The following is a 19,037-nucleotide window of genomic DNA, read 5'->3' on the forward strand; positions in this document are numbered from 1 at the left end:
CGGTTGTTAGGAGATATGAGGGACAGTTATTCAGGTTGCATGATGCTTTGCTGTATTTTTTTGTAGAGCTGTAGCTTCTTCTTTTGTAGGTTTTGTTATCTTGTGTCCCGGATGACTGCATGGGACATACAGTACACAACAGGAAGACAAAATATTTGAATTTACAGACTTATGACTTATTTACATTATGTTTACAATAGCCGTAAATGATAACGGCGAATAATACAAAACTTTGCTAAAATAATTACGATTGGAACCAGCATAACGTAAAATTTATTACAATAGGAAAAGGTTAATAGTTGTTGGTAAAGAGAAACCTAGAAACATGACGGCAGATAAAGGCCAAATGGCCCATCCAGTTTGCGCAACCGCAGCATCCACTATCTCCTCCTTTCCATAGTAACATAGTAACATAGTAGATGACGGCAGATAAAGACCCGAATGGTCCATCCAGTCTGCCCAACCTGATTCAATTTAAATTTTTTTTTTTTTTTTCTTCTTAGCTATTTCTGGGCGAGAATCCAAAGCTTTACCCGATACTATGCTTGGGTTCCAACTGCCGAAATCTCTGTTAAGACTTACTCCAGCCATCTACACCCTCCCAGCCATTGAAGCCCTCCCCTGCCCATCCTCCACCAAACGGCCATACACAGACACAGACCGTGCAAGTCTGCCCAGTAACTGGCCTAGTTCAATATTTAATATTATTTTCTGATTCTAGATCTTCTGTGTTCTGCTTCTTTGAACTCAGTCACAGTTTTACTCTCCACCACCTCTCTTGGGAGCGCATTCCAGGCATCCACCACCCTCTCCGTAAAGTAGAATTTCCTAACATTGCCCCTGAATCTACCACCCCTCAACCTCAAATTATGTCCTCTGGTTTTACCATTTTCCTTTCTCTGGAAAAGATTTTGTTCTACGTTAATACCCTTTAAGTATTTGAACGTCTGAATCATATCTTCCCTGTTTCTCCTTTCCTCTAGGGTATACATATTCAGGGCTTCCAGTCTCTCCTCATACGTCTTCTGGTGCAAGCCTCCTATCATTTTCGTCGCCCTCCTCTGGACCGCCTCAAGTCTTCTTACGTCTTTCGCCAGATACGGTCTCCAAAACTGAACACAATACTCCAAGTGGGGCCTCACCAATGACCTGTACAGGGGCATCAACACCTTCTTCCTTCTACTGACTACGCCTCTCTTTATACAGCCCAGAATCCTTCTGGCAGCAGCCACTGCCTTGTCACACTGTTTTTTCGCCTTTAGATCTTCGGACACTATCACCCCAAGGTCCCTCTCCCCGTCCGTGCATATCAGCTTCTCTCCTCCCAGCATATACGGTTCCTTCCTATTATTAATCCCCAAATGCATTACTCTGCATTTCTTTGCATTGAATTTTAGTTGCCAGGCATTAGACCATTCCTCTAACTTTTGCAGATCCTTTTTCATATTTTCCACTCCCTCTTCGGTGTCTACTCTGTTACAAATCTTGGTATCATCTGCAAAAAGGCACACTTTTCCTTCTAACCCTTCAGCAATGTCACTTACATACATATTGAACAGGATTGGCCCCAGCACCGAACCCTGAGGGACTCCATTAGTCACCTTTCCTTCCTTCGAGCGACTTCCATTAACCACCACCCTCTGGCGTCTGTCCGACAGCCAGTTTCTGACCCAGTTCACCACTTTGGGTCCTAACTTCAGCCCTTCAAGTTTGTTCAACAGCCTCCTATGAGGAACTGTATCAAAGGCTTTGCTGAAATCCAAGTAAATTACATCTAGCATATGTCCTCGATCCAGCTCTCTGGTTACCCAATCAAAAAATTCAATCAGGTTCGTTTGGCACGATTTACCTTTTGTAAAGCCATGTTGCCTCGGATCCTGTAACCCATTAGATTCAAGGAAATACACTATCCTTTCTTTCAGCAACACTTCCATTATTTTTCCAACAACTGAAGTGAGGCTCACCGGCCTGTAGTTTCCTGCTTCATCCCTGTGACCACTTTTATGAATAGGGACCACATCCTCCAATCCCCAGGAATCACTCCCGCCTCCAGAGATTTGTTGAACAAGTCTTTAATAGGACTCGCCAGAACCTCTCTGAGCTCCCTTAGTATCCTGGGATGGATCCCGTCTGGTCCCATCGCTTTGTCCACCTTCAGTTTTTCAAGTTGCTCATAAACACCCTCCTCCATGAACGGCGCAGAATCTACTCCATTTTCTCGTGTAACTTTGCCAGACAATCTCGGTCCTTCTCCAGGATTTTCTTCTGTGAACACAGAACAGAAGTATTTGTTTAGCACATTTGCTTTCTCCTCATCACTCTCCACATATTTGTTCCCAGCATCTTTTAGCCTAGCAATTCCATTTTTTATCTTCCTCCTTTCACTAATATATCTGAAAAAATTTCCCTAGGAGATCCCACTTGCCTGTCCCATGCTTTCTTGAATTCAGACTTAGTCTTAGGGCTCCTTTTACTAAGGTGCGCTAGCATTTTTAGCGCACGCACAAAATTACCGCGCGGTACGCTTCTAGAATAACACCAGCTCAATGCTGGTGTTAAGGTCTAGCACGCGTGGCAATTTACCGCACGCTATTCCACGCATTAAGGCCCTAACGCACCTTTGTAAAAGGATCACTTTGTCTCCACAACCTCTACCGGGAGACTATCCCACACATCTACAACCCTTTCTGTAAAAAAGTATTTCCTTAAATTATTCCTAAGCCTGTCACCTCTTAACTTCATCCTATGCCTTCTCATTCTGAAGCTTCCTTCTAGCTGAAAGAGACTGGCCTCAAGCCTGTTTATGACACATAGGTATTTAAACATCTTTATCATATCTCCTCTCTTCTGCCTTTCTTCCAAAGTATTGAGATCTTCTTCTTTAAAATTTTTTTTTTAATTTATGCATTTTAATTATTACAATTCACTAACAATCGTGTGAATACAGAAAAGAAATTTGAGTAAGAGAAATAATCACAAACCAAAGGAAAAATATTATCCCATTACATTTTGAGATCTTTAAGTCTGACCCGTACGCCTTATGACATAGAATATTTTAGTTGCAACTCCATCCTGTTTATATCATTTGAAGGTGCGGCCTCCAGAATTGTACACAATATTCTAAATGAGGTCTCACCACAGTCTTATACAGGGGCATCAATACCTCCTCTTTCCTACCAGCCATACCTTTCCCTATGCACCCTAGCATACTTCTAGCTTTTGCTGTCACCTTTTCAACCTGTTTGGCCACCGTAAGATCATCACATACTATCACACTCAAATCCCGCTCCTCTTTCATGCACAAAAGTTCTTCACCCCTAAATTGCATTGTTTCCTTGGGTTTTTGCATTTCTTAGCATTAAATCTTAGCTGCCAAATTTCAGACCATTCTTCAAGAGTTCCAACGTTTGAGTACTGCATAGGTAAAAGTAGTTAAAAATATTAAGGATTTATTTGATCATTGATGATCTTATAGTAGGCAGATTTGGAGTAGATGTGATTTTTTGATGTTATATATAAGTCCTGTTTTTATTTATTGTGCATGTTATCATGTAAATGCGTGGAGGGGCATGATTAAAAAAAAGTCTAAGTCCCCTTTTGGCCTAGGCCCTAAACGCTGAAAGAAGAAGCAGGAAAAATATGCATTCTCAAAAAAAAACCCGTACAAAATGAGGGGTTTTTTTTGAGAATGGCCTACCTCTATGTTCAGCCGATTCAATGGCCATACCACCACTACATCTACATTTACAACACATTATCAACCCCAAAACAGCCTAAGCCCCAAACATCCAAAACCAGACCTTTTAGGCAAAGGAAGGGCCAGTCCTTCACCTAAAAGCTGAATTCTGTAACCGGTGTCTGTCAAAAACAACACCGGTTACAGAATCCACCCTCCCCCCCCAGTAACGATCGTGGCAGGAGAGATGGCTCATCTCCCCATGCCCAATCTCTCCTGCCGTGGTTCATGGCAGTTCGGGTAGAGGGGTGATCGCGATTGCTGCAGGAGAGATGCCCCCCCTCCCCACCGATCCAATATGGGCAGGATGGAGCCCAACCCCTCCTGCCCACGACGCCCCCCCCCCACGACCGCCACTGGAATTGGCCCAGTTGCCTTAGGCCCCCTCCTGTGGCTCCTAAGGCCTGCCATTCGGCGGATGGCGGGCCTGCCAGGTGGACTGGCTTGGGACCCGTCCGTCTGTCCAACTGATTTTAGGTAAGGTGGTGTTGGGGGTGAGGTGTTGCGGGGTCACAGTTTGGGGGGGCTGATCGGAGGTTTGGGGGGGTGGTTGTGGGGGGTGAGTGAGTCATGGACAGGAGTGCCTGTGATCCCTTCCGGCTTTATCAGATCGGGGGGGGTGGGGGGGGGTCGCCGGGGCTGGAGGGATTGGGCTCCCTTCTGCCCATATCGGATCGGGGAGTGGGCGGGGGGTCGCTGGGGCAGGAAGGGTTTGGCTCCCTCCTCCCTGTATCAGATCCGGGGAGTGGGGTTGCTGGGCCAGGAGGGGTTGGGCTCCCTCCTGCCCATAGCGGATTGAGGGGTGAGGGGTCACGTCTTGGCAGGAGAGATTGGCTATCTCTCCTGCCACGATGGCAATCCCCCCACCCCCTGAACCGCGGCACTTTGGGGGGAGGATCACAGCAAGGGAGATGAGGCATCTCTCCTGTCACGATCTTTGTGGTTGGGGGGGGGGGGCAGGTTGCCTGGGCCGCTGAGCTGATCACGGGAGCCACGATCAGCTCAGTGGCCCCTTTTTGGCACTTATACCTGTTTTGACTTGGTCTAAGTCAAAACGTATAAGTGCCAACTAGACAACCTGTTAAAAGTTTTGGTTATACCTGCTGTACGACTAAGTCTAGGTCGGCCTACCTCCCGCCCTTTTCCCTCCTCTAAAAGCACTTTTTTTCGCTCTAGGCATTTAGAGGCAGGAGAAAGGCCTAAGTTGTTTTTAGATATGTCTAAAATCAGCTTTGATTATCGGTACTTGGATGATCTGGCTTTTTGATCGTCCAAGTACTGATTTAGGCCACTTTTTAGAAGTTTTTTTTTAAAATTATTATTATTAGGTTTTTAGGCAGTATAAAAACTTTTTAAATAAATAATAAATGAAACGTTGCAAGCCCAGTTTGCTTTGAGCATTGGGCACTGAGTCCCAACGGAGAACCTCTGTTTCACCGATGGCTTCTTCAGGGAATGAGACTGTGCTGTCAAAATGAAAATCACCACAAAAAGTGCATAGTTAGAATCCAGTGCAGTGGCAGCTTCTCATAACCCTCACACATTGAGCTAGTCTTCATTTTCTTCTGCTCTCCCATCAAATCCCAGAGTCTCCACCTAAGTTCAAGTGCCTGCACCTTTTAGCATCTTCACATCCACAATATAGGGATAATTCTGAAAAGTTGGTTCATAAACTTACATCACACAACAAAAGCTCAGGTATTCCACAGTAAAGAGGAGAGTTCCAAAAGACAGAGAATGCTGTGGAATGGATGTTTTGACATAGTTTTTTAATTGAACACTTATAAAATTTAAATTCATCCACATGAAAGAGCATCGGTGCGGAACCAACATGGTTCACGTTTCGGCTAAAGATGCCTTCCTCAGGGGTCTCGGACAGTGGACGCTCAATAGTGAGAAACACAAATATGGATGATGAAAAAAATCACAAACAATGCTCCAATCTCAACATGAAATAATAACGTTCAGTGGCTGCAAGGCAAGTGATGTGATACATTTAATGAACACCTGCTGAGGTGGCATTAACTGCACTGTGCTGTCTGCTGCAATAACATTATCACTGTCCAGGTATGAATGAACAGAAAAAGTATGCTGCTTCTTGTGCTGATTCATTGAATCAGTCGAGAGCTATACAGAGTTGTGGAAAAACTTACTTCAAAGCATATTGGATGTGAACGTGTTGGCAGTGGTTCTGTCTGCTGTAGAATATGCTAGTCTTTTGCCACATAAGGTTAATGATCTAAGGAAAACTTTTTTCTTCAGGGCCTTTGGCTGATACTCTAGTTTGATTGAGTTGGGAGGTCCTATTTTTAGCTCCTTCAGGCAGTTGGAGGGAAAAGATGTGGTTGCTTGCCTGATTCCATTGTTTAGAGGAGAGTGTCTGCTTGACTCCTGCCTTTTCTGGCAGTTTTAGAGTTCTTAAACAATAAACCTGAGTCTGGCGAGGCTGGTTAAATCATCTGACATCAGCTATTGTCTCTGCGTCGTTAAAGAACGCATTTGTAAAAGTGTTGAGTATAGGGTAAGTCAGACTCGAATTTTTGGCCTATTTCCAATCTTCTTATTTTAGCAAAACTTATTGAGAAATACGGGGTGGTTCGATTATCTGGTGAAATATGTACTATTGGACCCAAAACAGTATGGGGCTCATAATCGAAAGAGAAAAACATCCAAAAACTGGCCTAAGTCGGCACTTGGACGATCATCAGTCAAAAACGTCCAAGTGCCGATAATAAAACCGGATTTTGGATGTATTTATAAACGACCTAGGCCTTCATAGTGCCACTGAACGACCATAGCTAAACGGGGCATGTCAGGAGGAGTGTCGAGGGCGGGATTTGGGCGGGCCATGGGCAGGCTTAGACTTAGTCGTACTGCATGTATAACTGAAAGTTATACAGCACAGGATTGACGGAACTTGGACGTTGTGACTTAGACCATTTAAAACATGGTCTAAGACACAAAAAAACACCTAAAGTGACCAGATAAGCACTGCAAACACATAATACAGACCCCCACACACTACCGCAGTGATCACTGACCCCCCTAAAAATATTAATCATAACTTGAAAATTGTACATCCAGAACATCATCACCTGGCAGCCTGGCATAGGAAAGCCTAGTCATGCTGCACAGAGGCGTCTTAAGCCATCTTGGAGGTGGATTAGGGACCCATGGAGAGGAGGACCCATGCCCATAAGCCCCTATAATAACTACATTGCTATTGAAACATGTGCACTCCCCTATACACACCCCAAACCCTTTTTTACTGGCATATAAGTGGCTCCTGCAGCCATAAGGACTATTGGGGTGGTAGATAAGTGGGTCTAGGGGATTCTGGAGGTGGTTTGGGGGGCTCACCATGACCTATAAGGGATCTGTAGTGAGATGAAGACATGGCACCCTATTTGTGAAGCTCACAGCAGTGCCCTGTAAGGTACCCCATTATTTAGGTGCCATGTCTGGGTGTTCAGTCCATCATTTTGCAGACCCCTCCCACGTCCAACAGGGCTTTTTCCAGGCGTTTTTGACATGGACGAAAAGTTAGATGAAAATGTGGTATATAGATGGACGATTTAGCGACTTGGATGATCAGATCGGCAAAATGTATACTTGGACAATTTTCAAAACGAAAAAATATTTGGATGTATTTTTTGAAAATGTGTCCTAGGCTGTTTTTTTTTACTTTGGATGACTTGTGACTTAGTCGAAAATGGACTTAGACGTTCCTTTCGATTGTGCCCCTCCACGGATTTTGACAGGAATGTAACCCCAAACTAATTCTTGCTTCTGTGCTTGATACCTTGAGATGGGGTTAAGATTGGTGCTGTGTTTGTCAGTAGTAATGCTGGTTACTGTAATTAGTTACATTTTTAGGTAACTATCAATGTAACTAGTTACTTTTTGATATGATCGACTAAATTAAGTAACTAGTTATTTTATTTTAGTAACTACTAACAAAATTTACAAGTTACTTTTGCTTTACTGTTTACATAGCATACAGAACAATTGATGACAAATTTCCATTTGTGCTATTTTCCTCATTAAGCTTCCAATTCAACTCGTTTTTCTTGCCTCGCCTCAGTGCATTACAGCTACTACCCATGTACCAGCTATACTGAACTGAAAGAATTGCTTCATAAAGAGCTGGACTGTTTTTTGCATACTTAAAGGAACTAATTTACAAACTCATTTGCATGTACTGTTAGTAGTAATAAAAAGGGTCTCTGAAGTGACTAAGAGGTCCTAAACACTGGGGAGAGACCTACAAGAAGGACTCCAAAAAAGGACCACTGTGGACCTAAGATATTGTCACCCTGAGATAAAAGCCCTGTGGACTGGAAAAGCACCTTGTCAGAGTCCTGGAAAACTGGGACTCTCCAGGTGACCCTTGAGGGGATGAATGGTGGTGTGGCTTAACCCTCAGTAAGCCTACAATGAAGAAAAATGATAATCACAACGTACCTTTTTGACATTTATTCATTACTAGCTGATGCCCCGGCGTTGCACGGGTATTTAATTATAGCAATAACACTGTAAATGGATTCAAATAAAGATACTTTATAGTGGTGAATGAAATTATTTTTTTTACAGCTTAATAAAAAGTACAATATTCAAATTATAATGTGAAATATTTGACAAAATGAATACAATACAACTAACGCAAAACGTGATTATAAACAACAATTTTAGTTTCACCTCCTGGAGCAAGAACATATAAATTCTTGGGTGAACCCACCCTTGAGCAAGCAACATAGAGTTGTGGGCCGCGAGACCCCCAGAACATATCACCCCAGGTAGTGAGGGATCTGCATACCAAGTTTCGTTCAAATCGGTCAAGCCGTTTTTGAATTACTGTGAGAATGGCAGCTTTTTACATATTTTCCATTGACATGAATGGGTGAAATCTGATTTTCTGTTTGTAGCTCCGCCCACATGTGCAGGTGGGCCGTGAGACCCCCAGAACATATCACCCCAGGTAGTGAGGGATCTGCATACCAAGTTTTGTTCAAATCGGTCAAGCCGTTTTTGAATTACAGTGAGAATGGCAGCTTTTTACATTTTTTTCCATTGACATGAATGGGTGAAATCTGATTTTCTGTTTGTAGCTCCGCCCATGTGTGCAGGTGGGCCGCGAGACCCCCAGAACATATCACCCCAGGTAGTGAGGGATCTGCATACCAAGTTTCGTTCAAATCGGTCAAGCCGTTTTTGAATTACTGTGAGAATGGCAGCTTTTTACATATTTTCCATTGACATGAATGGGTGAAATCTGATTTTCTGTTTGTAGCTCCGCCCATGTGTGCAGGTGGGCTGCGAGAACCCCAGAACATATCACCCCAGGTAGTGAGGGATCTGCATACCAAGTTTCGTTCAAATCGGTCAAGCCGTTTTTGAATTACTGTGAGAATGGCAGCTTTTTACATTTTTTCCATTGACATGATTGGGTCAAATCTGATTTTCTGTTTGTAGCTCCGCCCATGTGTGCAGGTGGGCCGCGAGACCCCCAGAACATATCACCCCAGGTAGTGAGGGATCTGCATACCAAGTTTCGTTCAAATCGGTCAAGCCGTTTTTGAATTACAGTGAGAATGGCAGCTTTTTACATTTTTTCCATTGACATGAATGGGTGAAATCTGAATTTCTGTTTGTAGCTCCTCCCACGTGTGCAGGTGGGCCGCGAGACCCCAGAACATATCACCCCAGGTAGTGAGGGATCTGCATACCAAGTTTCGTTCAAATCGGTCAAGCCGGTTTTGAATTACTGTGAGAATGGCAGCTTTTTACATTTTTTCCATTGACATGAATGGGTGAAATCTGATTTTCTGTTTGTAGCTCCGCCCACGTGTGCAGGTGGGCCGCGAGACCCCCAGAACATATCACCCCTGGTAGTGAGGGATCTGCATACCAAGTTTCGTTCAAATCGGTCAAGCCGTTTTTGAATTACTGTGAGAATGGCAGCTTTTTACATTTTTTCCATTGAAATGAATGGGTGAAATCTGAATTTATGTTTGTAGCTCCGCCCACATGTGCAGGTGGGCCGCGAGACCCCCAGAACATATCATCCCAGGTAGTGAGGGATCTGCATACCAAGTTTCGTTCAAATCGGTCAAGCCGTTTTTGCGTGATCACGGCACATACACACACACATACATACATACATACACACATACATACCTCCGATTTTATATATATATAGATTAAAACAGGTCTAGCCCCAAATGTCCAAATTGTGCCCCGGATGTATTAAATGTTTGCTTATGGCAGAAGGACATTCAAGTCATAATCCTGCTCTAATCCCGCCCACACCATGCCTCAAACACTCCCCCTTGAGATTTAGATAACTACTGATCAACAGCATAGATATCCATCTAGAATATAGGTTTTGAAAATAATAAATTGGAAGGGTTTGTTAAGAAAAAGTCCTTCTGCCCCTTTATGCCACTTTTTAGATGGGTTTTTTTTTTTTGTTTTTTTTTTTTAAATGAGCCCCTTAGTGCAATTCTGATCAGCTGTAATAGAATGAGACAGTTTCTTGTTGAAGTCTCAATTTATTTCCTTCTGATACTGTTCGTGCAGGTCTTAGTATACAAAGGTATGTGGTTAAAAGGAAGATGAAATGATCTATCCCACTCTTTCAAGCTTCTAAAGGAGCAAATCTGTTAAGCTTTATGGTTGTGTCTTATTTTCAGCCTGTTTTGTGGTTTGGAAAAGAAAGTTGTGAGTTTGTTGTTTTAAACTACAGTTCCATAATAGGTTAGATAAGCACCTAGCAAGCAGAGAGCCCCACCTCAGTGCAGTCTGGGAGCTTCAGTGCGGCCAATGGAGCCCATTTCAATTTTGGTCTTTCAGTCTCGAGAGGTACTGAGGAAAACCAGATTATATTTATATTTATTCAGGCACTTTTACTGGCCTTTACAATATCATCAAGGCAGTTTTTACATTCAGGTAATCTAAGTATTTTCCCTATCTGTCCGACAAGCTCATAACCTACGTATGGTGCCTGGGGGAATGGAAGATTAAGTGACTTGCCCAGGGTCACAGGTCAAACCTGCAACTTCAGAGTACGGAGGCAGCAGTTTTAACTACTAGGCCACTCCTCTGAGCATGATTTCCAGCAGTATCCATACTTGGTTATCAGAAAACAGAGGGTAGGGTTAAATGGTTATTTTTCTCAATGGAGGAGAGTAAATACATTACATTACTGACTTCTATTCCGCCTGTACCTTGCAGTTCTAAGCGGATTACATCAGAAGATAGCTGGACATTTCCAGGAACAAAAGTTACAATTAAGAGAACTGGACATTTCCAGGAAAAAGTTACAATTAAGGAGCTGGATACAAGTTACAATTAAGGAGCTGGATACATAGTGGGGTGCCGCAGGGGTACCAGGACCGGTGCTATTTAACTTATTTATAAATGATCTGGAAATTGGAACGACGAGTGAGGTGATTAAATTTGCAGATGACACTAAACTATTCAAAGTTGTTAAAACGCATGCGGATTGTGAAAAATTGCAGGCGGTCTTTGAGAAATTGGAAGACTGGGCGTCCAAATGGCGGATGAAATTTAATGCGGACAAATGCAATGTGATGTACATTGGGAAGAAGAACCTGAATCACAGTTACCGGATGCTGGGGTCCACCTTGGGGATAAACGCCCAAGAAAAAGATCTGAGTATCATCGTAGACAATACGATGAAACTTTCCGCCCAATGTGCAGCGGCGACCAAAAAATCAAACAGGATGCTAGGAATGATTAAAAAAGGGATGGCTAACAAGACTAAGAATGTTATCATGCTGCTGTATCGCTCCCTGGTGTGACCTCATCTGGAGTATTGCATTCAATTCTGGTCTCCTTATCTCAAGAAAGATATAGTGGCACTAGAAAAGGTTCAAAGAAGAGCGACCAAGATGATAAAGGGAATGGAAATCCTCTCATATGAGGAAGAACTAAAACAGTTAGGGCTCTTCAGCTCGGAAAAGAGACGGCTGAGGGGAGATATGATTGAAGTCTACAAAATCCTGAGTGGAGTAGAATGGGTAATAATAATAATAATAATAATAACAGTTTATATACCGCAATACCGTTAAGTTCTATGCGGTTTACAAAAGATTATTGGGGTACAAGTTGAGTTGACGTACAAGTTGAATTAACTTAAGGGATGTGGGGAACAATTGGGAGAAAGGGCAAGAGAGGGGAAAGAGGGAAGTGGGTCAGTTGTCTAGGTGTTTCGGGAATAGGTGGGTTTTGAGGCGCTTCCTGAATATCTCATAAGTGGTGGGCAATAGGAGTTGTTCTAGGTCTTTACCCCATAGGGCAGCCTGATGTGAGAGAAGATGCTCATGGTGTTTTTTTAGTTTGCATCCTCTAACCGGGGGAGAAACGAAGTGCGAGTAGGAGCTTCTCTTGTGTTTGTTGGCTGAGAAGGAGAATAGGTCAGTGATGTATTTAGGGGTTAGACCGTAGATTGATTTTTTTACTCCGTCAAAAATTACAAAGATGAAGTTACAGGGAAATCATTTTAAAGCCAATAGGAGGACATTTTTTTTTTTCACTCAAAGAATAGTTAAGCTCTGGAACGCATTGCCAGAGGTTGTGCTAAGAGCGGATAGCGTAGCTGGTTTTCAGAAAGGTTTGGACAAGTTCCTGGAGGAAAAGTCCATAGTCTGCTATTGAGAAAGACATGGGGGGAAGCCACTTCTTGCCCTGGATCGGTAGCATGGAATATTGCTACTCCTTGGGTTTTGGCCAGGTACTAGTGATCTGGATTGGCCAATGTGAGAACGGGCTACTGGTCTTGATGGACCATTGGTCTGACCCAGTAAGGCTATTCTTATGTTCTTATGTGATCAGAATCAATGAAGAGGTATTGAGGTACTAATGAATGAGAAAAGGAGCTTAGAGAGTTTTACAGTGAGAGAACAGAACCTTCAACTGAGTGTGCCAATCTGTTTTAACAGCATATTCCACCATTCTACCCATTATAGTGTGTCATATGTATTCTGCTGATATATATTCTGTTAGATGAATGTTCTACTGTGCTTTTTTTTAATGGGTACAGGACCGATACTGTATTATATTATTGCTGTTACTAGGATTTGATTTGCTTATTTTTAAGTTTATTTAATTGTTCTAATTGTGTTTTATACCAGCTTTTGATCATTTTACTATTGTCTGAAATTTGGCAGCTAAGAAGAACTTTTTTGCATGACAGAGGAGCAGGACTTGGGTGTGATAGTATGTGGTGATCTTACCGTGGCCAAACATGTTGAAAAGGCAACAGCAAAAGCTAGAAGGATGCTTGGGTATATAGGGAGAGAAATGGCGAGCAGGGAAAAGGAGGTATTGATGCCCCTGTATAAGACTCTGGTGAGACCTCATTTAGAATATTGTGTAGAATTCTGGAGACCACACCTTCAAAAAGATATAAAAAAGGATGGAGCTGGTCCAGAGGAAGACTATTAAAATGGTTGAAGGTCTTCATTATAAGGCCTATGGGGACAGTCTTAAAGACCTCACTCAATCTGTATACTTTGGAGGAAAGGCGGGAGAGAGTAGATATGATAGAGACATTTAAATACCTACATAGTGTAAATGCACATGAGTGGAGTCTCTTTCTTTTGAAAGGAAGCTCTGGAATGAGAGGGCATAGGATGAAGTTAAGAGGTGATAGGCTCAGGAGTAATCTAAGGAAATACTTCTTTACAGAAAGGGTGGTAGATGCGTGAAACAGTCTCCTGGAAGAAGTGGTGAAGATAGACACTGTGTCTGAATTCAAGAAAGTGTGGGACAGGCACATGGGATCTCTTAGTGAGAAGAAGAGATAGTGGATGTTACGGATGGGCAAACTGAAAGGCCCATTTGGCCTTTATCTGCCATTATGTTTCTGTGTTTCTTTGCTGTTAATGGAATGTAAGTTGTTTATATGGAGCCATACTTATTATGTTCAAAACTGCTTATGGGTCAAAAGCACAGCCAAATACAACATCTAACAACAATGTCGAGCCATACTTATTATACACAACCTTGGGTGAAACTCTTCATAAAGATGCTTAATAAAACCTACCTAAATACAAATGCAAAATTACAGTGACTCCTAACGAATGAGACTTGGAATCTCTGTGGCTTCACATTTACTGCATGGATCCATATGTATCAGATGAGCAGATGGATGCATGTGGTCCCCCTTCGATGCATTCTTCATCTCGTGTTCAAAGAGTACATGGAAAAGGGCCGACTTTGAGGCCCACCTGGTTATATTTTGGCAGAGCCAGAACTCCCTTCTGTAGTTGTACTGGTTGATTTCTCCTTCACACTCCAAGGAGCATGTTAGTGACATCTACGAGCGCATGTTAATACTTGTTGAGATATTGCTACACATTACCTGATGATCTTTGAAACCAATGTTAACTGAAAGGGAGAGAAAGGTCAGAACACAATGACTGGAAATAACCCAATTAAATGGAACGAAAGCCGGCTTGTGAAAACAACAGAGTAGTAATCGGGTTATTTAACAAATCCATACAGCTTGATATTCATATTTGCTGAAATGTTAGCAGCCGGTGCTGCCTCTGTTAATGGACAGCTGGCAGTGCTCAGTGTTCTTGGAGGAATGCTTTTTTTGTCTGGTTTTAAACATACTAATGTTTCTTTTCTTTAAACAGGGCCAAGGAGAAACTGGTCGCATCGATGAGTGAATTTATTGCCAGTACCAGCTCCCAATGATTTGTGACCCGGATAACAAAGGTATCAAAATCTGGATTTTGTTAGGTTGTGAGCAAATTTATATATGTCTTGAAAACAGTGGAATTATTTTGAAGTAAAGTATACCTCTGTGTGTGAATCTTGTACTTTGTTCTCTGCTATTTAGTTCAGCTTCTTTTATCCTTGACTTCAAGCCCATCCCACTTCTGTTAAATCTTGTCAATGGATGCTATACAAGAGTTTTTGGGTTAGATGCACAAAACAGTCATTAAGACCATGTGAATCGCTGTTGGCCAATGTTTTGGCTAATTCAGGAATAGCGATTGATGCACCAGCAAACCTCCATGCAAATTATTTGCATGGAGTTTCATGATAATCCCTGTCTGATCAGTCGCTCTGAGAGTGAATGACAGATGCGAGAGCCAGTTTGGGGAAGCATACGCACAATATTTGTTTTTTGTTTTTTTTTAAAAAAGCCATGCTGACCTTCCCCCCAATGAATTGGCAACGGGGCCCCTACCCCGCAGCAAAAATTTGGCAGGAGGGATGTCCATGCCTTCCTGTCAGGCAAACTCCTCCCCCCCGTGTAGCAGTGAAAATGGTAGGTAGAATGCCCACTCACTCTTGCCAATGAAGGCCCCCCTGTGCCAGGCCCCCCCCCCCGCGAACCATTCTCTGAAAACCTCCCACCCCCATGCCTTTGTGAGAAGTTGAGAGTGGGAGGAATGCTCAGTCCTTCCTGCTCCGAGGCCCACCAGTTCAAAACTGTGGGATTTCCCTTCACTGGTGCATCATGTGATACACAGGAAGGGGCCTAAGGCCCTGATAGGCTCAGACTTCTAAGGCCCCTCCCTCTGTATCCTGGGGAGGGACCTTAGGTGTCTGAGCTAATCAGGGCCTTAGGCCCCTCCCCATGCATCACATGATACACCAGGGAGGGGAAGGCCCCCATTTTGGACTGGCGGGCCTTGGAGCAGGAGGAACTGAGCATTCCTCCTACTCTCAGCTTCTCACAAAAGCATGGGGGTGGGAGGTTTTCAGAGGATGGTTCATGGGGTGGGGGCTGGCACAGGGAGCCTCCATTGGCAAGAGGGAGTAGGCATTCTTCCTGCCATTTTCATTGCTATGAGGGGGGTGGAAATAAAGCTTGTGGGGTTTAGATGAGTGGGAGGATATAAACTAAAAACAGCTGAAGCAACAATAGGGGAGGTAGAAATCCACTCACCCTGAGTCTAAAGGAGAGGAGAATTAGTTGGGCAAGATGAACCAACCTGGCTAGATTGCTCAAAGCAGCAAGAGAGCTAGAGTTAATGAGCTTGCACTGTTTAGAGTCTTAATTGTGCATTTTGCTCAGTTGCGAGATGACTCTCTAGATGGGAAGCTCTGTTACCGGCTGACACAGAGCTCATTTCAGAGCTGGTATGCTGTGTACTGGCAGCGATAGATCACTAGGGGCGCTCTTGAAGAGTTGGGCTGGGAGCACTGGGTGTAGATCAGCACTAGCAGCCCAATGGAAATGGCAAGCTACCGGGGTATGGAGTGACACTAGCAGCCCACAGAGGCACCAGGCTGCTGTGGTAATGATTGGCATCAGCAGCCCAGTGGAGGCACCAGGCTACCAGGGCACAGGTTGGCACTAGCAGCCCAACAGGGGAGAAGACCCCCCTGGAGACCCATCAATAGACTTTTGAAAGGGCCCCAGGAGGCTACTGCAAGACTAGGCCCATGGACCTGGGGATGTCAGCCATCACCTATCCATGATAGCTTCCACGGACTGTTTAATATATATATAAAACTACTGAAAGTTGTTCATGACAAGGCCTGGGTAGATAGTGTGAATAAAAGTATCCATAATTTACTAGCCAACCTTGTTCACAGACTTTTTTGTTTTTTCCTGGGAGGAGAAGAGGGTGAACCCACCCACTAACACTTATTTTCCCTAGGTGGAGGCACCAAATACCAACTGAGTGAGGGATCAATAGACTGCCTTCAGGGGTCTCCAGCTAGGTCGGGCCCTGGACCCAGGGCCGCCCTGAAGGGGGCACTACACCTGTATATTGTTTCTAACAGTGGCTAACCCAAGTCACAAGTACCTTGCAAGATCCCAAGGAGGAAACCAGATTTTATGCTGCTTATCCTAGTAATAAGCAGTGAATTTCCCCAAGCTATCTTAATAATGGCTTATGGACTTTTGTATTAGGAATTTACTGAAAACTTTTTAAAACCCTGCTAAGCTTACTCCCTTTACCACATTCTCCAACTTTCAGTTTTGAAGGTTAAGAATTGCACCACTGGATGACAGGAGGCGAAAGTCAATGATGTGAATCAATGTTAGTCACTAGCATTTATTTGAGATGTCAATATCTTTTTCTCCAGAGCCAGGGGGAAATGTATTTCTTCAAGAAATTCCTGAAACAGCCATAACTTCAGAAAAAGAAATAAAAACTACATTCTTCAAAAAATACCTGAAACAGCCCTAACTTCAAATTTACCGTCCTTCCCCCATCCCTCTTCCCGCCACACAGAAACTACATAACCTACTCTTTACCTCTCTAGAAAGGACAAATGTTCTTCCATTGTAACCCTCCGTTTTTTATCTCTTTTGTAATCCGCCTTGAACCGCAAGGTAGTGGCGGAATAGAAATCTCTAATGTAATGTAATGTAATTTTTGTTTTTTAAGGGATGGCATTCTGTAAAATTGGGGTTCCTTTACAGAGAGCAGGTTGGATGAAAGCAGGAAAGTCCTAAGAGCTCTGTTTAATGATATATGTGTAAAGTACCAGTGCTAGGCACCTGAGGACTGCAGGTTGGCGGATAGCAGCAAGCAAAAGCTTTAAAGACTTCCTTTTCACCCTGATTTTCATTTCATCACTGAAACTCTTCCTTCTCCTTGAAAATCTAAATCCTCCTTCAAGCCCATGGGGATACATGCTATAGTATAAGCCAGTGTTTTTCAACTCAGTCCTGGAGTACCCCTTTGCCAGTCAGGCTTTCAAGATATCCACAATGAATATGCATGAAAGAAATTAGCATATAATGGAGGCAGTGTAATCAAATCAATTTTTATGCATATTCATTGTGAATATCCTGAAAACCTGACTGGGGTACTCCAGGACTGAGTTGAGAAACACCGGTATAAGCCATCTTTGAAGTAAACTCCAGCAGACTAGTGGCCAGCATTCTGGTCTCACATACCTTCCTTAATTCAAAGACCATGCAGCGTTTTAAGGTACTCCTTGAGAGGATGGAAACAGCATGTCGGAAGAGGATATTTAACTCCACCTTCAAGTCCCTAGGACCACATTCCTGGAATAGTCTACCTGCCTATCTGCAACAACTCCCCACACTGCCTTTTCAGGAAAAGATTAAATACATATCTCTTCCCCCAGTAGACTCAACTCTTCACAGTCCCCTTCATCCCATAGATTGCCACCTTAAAATAACCTGGCAATGTTAAACTCGCTTATCTCTAACACTATATCACAAATGTAACTCATCTTGCTGTAAGTCGCAATGGTTTCCTGTTGACAATTGCTGGATATAAGAAGTTGTATTGTATTTTTATGTACGTAGATATGTATTGGGATGGATTTATTATCTTAAGAAATTCACCCAAGGGTGGTATACAGTAAGAACAATCTGGACATAAACAGTAATCTTTTTGTCAAATCTAACCGCTTTGAAAAAATAAAACACAGAAAAGCAGTTAAGTAACATCCTGCTCCAGGTGTCATCATAACACAGTAATTGCCTTCTGTAAAGTCTACTTAGGTCATTACATTTGGGGGTTGTTTGAGCCACATTATAAACTCTGAGAAGCCCTATTTGTGCTTTATACTTGTCAATACCAGCACTTCCATGCATATATTATTTAGACATGTGTAAAGGAGGGCCCTTGGTATACTGCAAGAGGGTCTGTACTGCAAGGGGGTCTGCTCACATAAAGAATTTATTGGTTTGGGACTAGGACCAGCAGAAATCAAGAGGCCGTGGACAGTTTCCACCACACACACTGCATACTCCCTTTCAGTCGGTGAGACAGACCACTCCAAGATTGGTATTCTGAACCAATATTTTTCCTTAAAGTCTTTTTAGGCAATTAACAGGGGCAATAATAGCAGCAGAGGCAGCATGCAAACAATATTACAACCTCTCTATCTACTTCTGAACCTTTCTTCTTATGGGTGTAGTGAATAATGTAGTTTCAAGGAAGACGATCATTTGCAGTATTTGCTAAGTAGTGCTGTAGGTTCCCAACCCTATCCTGGAGGACCACCAGCCAGTCAGGTTTTCAAGCTAGCCCTAATGAATATGCATGAAACAGATTTGCATGCCTGTCACCTCCATTATATTCAAATCTCTCTCATGCATATTCATTAGGGTTATCCCAAAAACCCAACTGGCTGGTGGGGAACTTCTGCTGTAGGTAACTTGAGCCTGATTGGATACAGGATGTCCTACAGTAGACCTAAGCCCACCAATCAAGTTCCGACCACTTGGCGACCCCTTTGCGACCTGATTTCCCTCCGACCCGATTCCTGTTGCCCTGCTCTGTCCCAAATCTCCTGCTCTCTGCTCCGACTCTCTGCCGCG

General features: G+C 43.2%; 1 protein-coding gene across 6 annotated transcripts in view; it reads left to right on the plus strand.

Annotated features, from left to right (window-relative positions):
• Positions 1-19,037, plus strand: part of PIP5K1B (phosphatidylinositol-4-phosphate 5-kinase type 1 beta) — a 257,847-nt gene that overhangs the window by 118,606 nt on the left and 120,204 nt on the right. For all 6 annotated transcript variants that reach the window (XM_033924953.1, XM_033924911.1, XM_033924930.1 and 3 more), the window contains one exon: positions 14,404-14,485. The gene's annotated coding sequence lies outside the window, so the exon portion shown is untranslated. The remainder of the gene's footprint in view (positions 1-14,403; positions 14,486-19,037) is intronic.

This window comes from Geotrypetes seraphini, chromosome 1, assembly GCF_902459505.1.
Source record: "Geotrypetes seraphini chromosome 1, aGeoSer1.1, whole genome shotgun sequence".
Lineage (NCBI taxonomy): Eukaryota > Metazoa > Chordata > Amphibia > Gymnophiona > Dermophiidae > Geotrypetes > Geotrypetes seraphini.